The sequence below is a fragment of the Magallana gigas genome, chromosome 1 (assembly GCF_963853765.1).
Source record: "Magallana gigas chromosome 1, xbMagGiga1.1, whole genome shotgun sequence".
Classification (NCBI taxonomy): domain Eukaryota; kingdom Metazoa; phylum Mollusca; class Bivalvia; order Ostreida; family Ostreidae; genus Magallana; species Magallana gigas.
This window is the reverse complement of record NC_088853.1, coordinates 20,402,604-20,408,603: the sequence shown is the minus strand read 5'-3', so window position 1 is coordinate 20,408,603 and position 6,000 is coordinate 20,402,604. Positions and strand designations below refer to the sequence as shown.

The 6,000-nt window shown below is 34.4% G+C and overlaps 1 long non-coding RNA gene across 1 annotated transcript; it reads right to left on the bottom strand.

The window, feature by feature from the left end:
• Positions 1-3,463, bottom strand: LOC117685055 (uncharacterized). The gene is made up of 3 exons (XR_010711522.1): positions 3,311-3,463; positions 2,141-2,305; positions 1-868 (listed from the first exon to the last, which is right to left on the bottom strand). It is a non-coding gene; the product is annotated as an uncharacterized lncRNA (long non-coding RNA).
• Positions 3,464-6,000: the final 2,537 nt, after the last annotated feature.

Genomic DNA, 6,000 nt, shown 5'->3' with positions numbered 1-6,000 from the left:
AGGAATATGTGAGCATCCTCTGATGTCGATATCGGTTAAAAAACGGAAAAGTCCGTAGAGAATAGGTTAATTATTGTCTAACAATATGTGTAAAAAAAAAAACGTCAGTCAGCATGCGACCTAGTACAAGATTGTATTTACTTTATATCGGTAAATTTGCTACATCCGAATTTGTAATAACCGCAAATGTTCCAAAGATTTGTTAGAAAATTATCGGGAACTGTACAACACATTTCGCTATATCCGTGTTCGTACTAAACATTTTACATTTTCATTTGATCCAGCATTTAGGAATATATATCACTTAAAACAAAAATAAGACATAAGCTGATGCATGTTTGTCGAGATAGATATACACAAAAAAATTTAAATGATGTACTAAAAAGGATAATTTTGTCTAAATCTAAATCAAATCTAAAACAAAATGTCATGATCTTACTAGAAATATGCACATGATGATATTATGTTTAACATTGGTTACTTATTTTGAACGATGACGTCATAATATAAAGTTTTTGACATGTTATTGATTATAAACACAGACACACATCTAATATTTTAAGCTCGAAACTTTTGTACATTATGTTGAAATTGTAATTCTCATTAGCAATGGCCAATTTTCATTTTCCAAAAAGGTGATGGTACATGTACCTGTATTCACATATATAGTCATAAGTAGTGCTTTCAGAATTGTCGATGCATTTTAAATATTTTGTATTAAACCTAAGTCGAATTTCCCCTGGTACATTGCTGTTCATAAACGGACATGAGTCACTACGCATTGCAGTGCCGTCATCAAACAACCAATTTCCTGCAGTTTTCTTTGCCTGTATCCATGTTTCGATGTTATTTATTGCAGAAGCTGGACCTAGAATATGATTTGAAGGTCTTTAACTGCATAACATTGAACCATCACTTTCTTAAAAATGACATGCGGTGATAACGAACAGTGTTCAAATTCAAAAGTTCGAAGGAAAATTAAAAAACAGAAAAAAAAATTGTACAATTTTACAATTCAATTTATGTTGTTTATAATGCGTATATATGGCTCTCTGATATTCAGAAATACATTGAACCATCACGTTCATAAAAGGGGCGAAGTCAAAGTTTTCTATATTTCTTTCAAATTTTGCTATTCAATATTTGTTGTTTGTATGCGTAAGTAATGCTTTTTGATAATTAGCACATATTCAAAGTAAGTTTTGATCTTGAAATCGAGATATGGAGCTCAATTTATTTTGTTATATACACAAAGATTGTGTCTTGATTTTGGTAACATACAAGCATGTTGAATTCACCGGTATTGTCAGAAACAAGGTACCGACTTTATTTACATAACAAAGAATTGTAACCTCTGAATATTGCATAAAACTAAATTGATGATGCATGGCCGTTCAAACCATATTAATAAGGCATTGTTAGTGTAAAAATTGAAGAAACAATATAACTTGAAAAAAAGTTGTGTCCATGTCTCTACTAATAATCCTTTTTAAAAATATTTCATCTAAAGTGCATCTGTTGTAGTCTGTTGTCTGATCGTCTGCTTCTGTGAAATTATTATGAGCTAGTCTTGTTTACCGAGACGCTTCGTCGAAATGTATTTAATTTTAGCTCGTGAACGTTGCGACAAGAAATTCATATAATATCACTTAATACCCTGTCAATTGTACATGTACAAGAAGCAGCTCATGATACAACTATGGCACGCTTCCTGTATTAATGTTACACAGGATCGTCCAAAATGATTTGCTCCCTTCCTTATAAAAAATACAAAACAGTGTTAAAAGCATTTTTGCTCATAGCATAACATGGTTTGTCTTGAGAATTGGAACCAGTAACACTATATCAGACTGATTAAAAAAATGTCTTGATACGTTTTATGCGGGTGTGGTTGCAACGGAAACCACACACTCATTGATTGTTTTTTTTTCTAAATCAGTATTGAACTATTTCTTTACGACATAAACCTGACGGAACTGTCTTTACTGTCCATATCCCTAGCGGGTTATTTGGTTAGTTACATTATTGAGAGTTAAAATCATTTACATTAAGCCTTTTATTGTGAACTTGTTTTCGTAAGAAATATCTCTTGATACCAACAATTATTTTTTATCTTGAAAAATACAAAATCCAAACATACCAATGTATTCTTTTAGTATATCAAATTTCGTCCGAGAATCAACTTTGAAAAGGGCACCGCCATCTTTACGGCAACGGGCTTCGGCTTCCGGATAAGTTATCGCCTCTGGGATGTATTTCAAACAGTTCCTTGCTATTTTGTCGTCAAAACCCTTGTAACAGAAAACTGAAAAATCAAATAAAAAATTGCTGTAATGTATAAACACAATGTGAAGAAATAACATGTATGTTTTCAAGGTTTGCAAATGTCTTTCTTAAATAGCCGTTCAGGTATTGTTACTACCAAAGTAAATGAATGCCCAAATATTTACTCTAAACCAATTTTTATTTGCAATGATTTAATTTTTGTTCTATTAAGGGCATGTCTTCGAGAAAACAATGCAAATATGGAAAAAAAAACCTGTGGCAGCAAGTCTCAAGAATGAACAGAATTTGATCATAGATTTAAAGGATACCCATCTAGAGTCAGATAGATGATGTTTATTTTTGCACTGGATGTTTCTATTTATAGTAACAAATTTACTGGAGATGAACTGGTTCGAGAAAACTACAGTAACTCTTTCGCGACATAAACTATCTTGCGAACCTCGTGAAAACTTTTCGCACGCGAATAAAAATGGTTTACAGGTTCTGCATATAGTAGGACTAATATATAATGTCAACATTATACGTACACATGTTGTATTATCTCTTTTGGATCTCATGTACATTTAAGCATATCTAAATGTATTAAATAACTTATGTGAACTTAAACTTTATAGTCTTAAAAAAAAAACACTTTATTTTGTTCTTTATCAAGTAATTTAAGGTAGCTCGTAGCGCAAAATTAAGAAAAGAACATACATGTATTAATATTTATGTAATATTTTATTGCATTCAAATTGCCAATCTATTTCATATATACCACAATAATAGTAATTTATATATCAACCGAACGTCAATTGAACCTGAGAAATGCATAAAATCAAACAAGTAAAAAGTTTTTGTTGTTAGATCCATTAGAACATAGATAATATTTTAACATACAATTTCTTTTCAAAGTCAAAATTATAAATGAGACCGGTTTCTTTGTCTTATGAATAATAGTCTCGCCAAATATATTAACATTACAACCTTCTTCGAAATACCAAATCTCCGAAGTGAAGAAACTTAAAGATAGGCTTATACTTACTTATTTCATAAGTCTTCCAGGATGGATCAATTTTTTCACTTCCAGAGAAATCAGTACAACACAGACAAGCCTGTTGATCTTTGTTGTAACTTAACATGTAATAAATACCCACATTAGCCATGCACGTCTGAAGGCATAGTCCAACAAGATGGATATTGTAAGCCTTCCGTCTTACGGATCCAATTGAGGGTCAGCTCAAACTTAGTGATGACAAGTCAAGTATTTCTTTCTCTTCGGTTTTATTAAGCGTGATCGTATAGTTACAATTACATCAGCTAATAGCAGCCCAAATCAGGAGTCTCAGCATCTCTATAAGCGGTATCTATCTCTCTCTCTGTTCAACATCATTTTACATGGGTATATATAACATTTCACTTATGATGGACAGTTCTGACTAGTTCGGCCCATTTACGACGATCATGAGTGAACATTTAGTGTTCAAAATTAAGATTAATATTTTATTTCTAAATAAAGTAACAGAACCGTCAAAACTGCCAATCAAAGAGTCTGGATGCAGGATGTGAGTCTCCGAGTGCTGGGTCTCGGAGTCCCCCACCTAGTATGAAGCATCACTTACTCACAATACGTTCATTCATACACGGCATAAAAGGTTACTAAGGTTAATATATAGAATACACAATACATGACTCAATATAGAGTACTAGAGCTATCGTTGCAGACACAGAATCGCCAAATATGTCACATAATGTTAAACTCTTAATTTGGATATTATTATGCCCGTATTATGCACCTGGTTTCATAACATCATTTAGGAATACTACGCATTGCTACAAGAGTCACAGAGTTCATTCTGTCAATTATCATTAACACCATTCAGTGCGCAGCATTTAGGTACACATAAATATCATAGTGACCATTATGTAATACTAGCAATTCAAGGTCATAGCATGGCTATCTGTTTACATACGTCCCCCAAACAAAAGAAATATCCCGAAGGGAGATTTCTCATGCCTGGCGCCCGGAATAGGAAAGCGTCCTTGATCTACCCTTGATCAGACGAACTTCCTAGTGACATACCTGTCAGAACATCTATGTTAAGAGATAGTAACAAGTGACATGTTTCCACCTCCGGCTTGGAACATCATTCATCTACAAAAACAAATCTATAACCAGGATGTATACATAAAATCATATATAGTTGTTTGATTATATCGCATTACGACCATGAAAACAATAATGAATAAAGTATGACAATAATGATCAAGATGAAAATAATCGTAATTCATCATCAAAGTAATACTAAGTATGGTTAAGCTTGATGTCACATATATATACAAAGTGCATGCTTGTAAGTTCACAAAATATCTCTTCCTTCTTAGGGGTGAGGTTTGCGTCATAGGTTCGGAGTCCATCGGTTTCTTCCTGAAGTTCTCCAGAGTGAATCACCAAATACAAGATTTATATTAGCACAAGATAACGCACATTTCTACTTTTACACAATTTACACAATTCACATTTTTAATTTTCACTAACTTTCACAATTCCTTTATAAGGAATACACACTTCTTCACGGCTGCAGCTTAATTATTCATCCATCATCGGCATCCGTGGATAGAGGGTCGGCGCGGATGGCGAGGCGACTTCTCGCGGAGCGTCTCCTGCGTTCCTCTGTTGCGTAGACATCGCGGCCTTCTCTTCCAGGTATTTACGTGCCAGCTCTGGGTCCGGTGGATAGTATTTAGTCCATGGATAGTCTTCATTTTCCTCCTCTCCAAGAAATTGTGCTAGTTTAGTCGAAATGGTCCCCGTGTTACTGGCCAATTTGCGAGTTGCGATTCTTCCGCTTCGTCGGGGTTTCTCTTGGATCCTAGTGACTTTCGGGATTGGTTCAAGTTCAATAATGTCGCTAGAGGTCCTTTTCTCTGGATTCTCACAACAAAATACAGTGTCTTTGGAAGAACCTTTCTTATCTCCGTCACTACCCCTTTTTCGACAACCTGTCCAGCAACCACTACAGCATATACCACCCCACTTTTTAATAGTTTTCCGTTTCTTAATACAAAGTCCTATCGTTATTGTTACTGCCAAAGTTAAACACACATAAAACCAGGGGCTTCCCACCCAAGACGAGGATTTCATGGGTTGCAAATTAATTACTGGCAATTCCGCCATTAGTGCATTCATAGGGACAATTTTAATATCTTTAGTCATAAGACATTAAACCATGAAAACCTGATCAACCTTGTCCCATACTCAAGATGTTGATCGCAAAATTTGATTGTTTTTACTAATTATCTTAAATCACTTACAAAAATTAGTCTTACAGTTTCTTTACTTAGTCGCTGTTTTATGTATTTCGAGTATATGTTAAACTCTCTTTAACTCCGTATATACATACAAATAACCGAGGTGCTGAGTCTGCGTTTGCTAGTCGGCGTATCTCAATACATGTTTTTATGTCACAGGGGGTCATCCTGTCATACCTTTTTAAAAGCGTGCAATATATACAAAGCTAAGCTCATTCAAGATTATTTACATCTACATTCGGTTTCGAGTGACGCCCTCCCTCCTAACGCTCGCGGAGGTGATTTCTCCTCTAATGATTAGCATAACCATATCAGAGTATAGCTCTGTATCACTCAAATAATGGCTGTATATGTTCAAGGTTGCTGTCAATGTGACTCCTCCAAACTTTATTTTAATATAAAGTTCACTAGGGGGCGTCAATC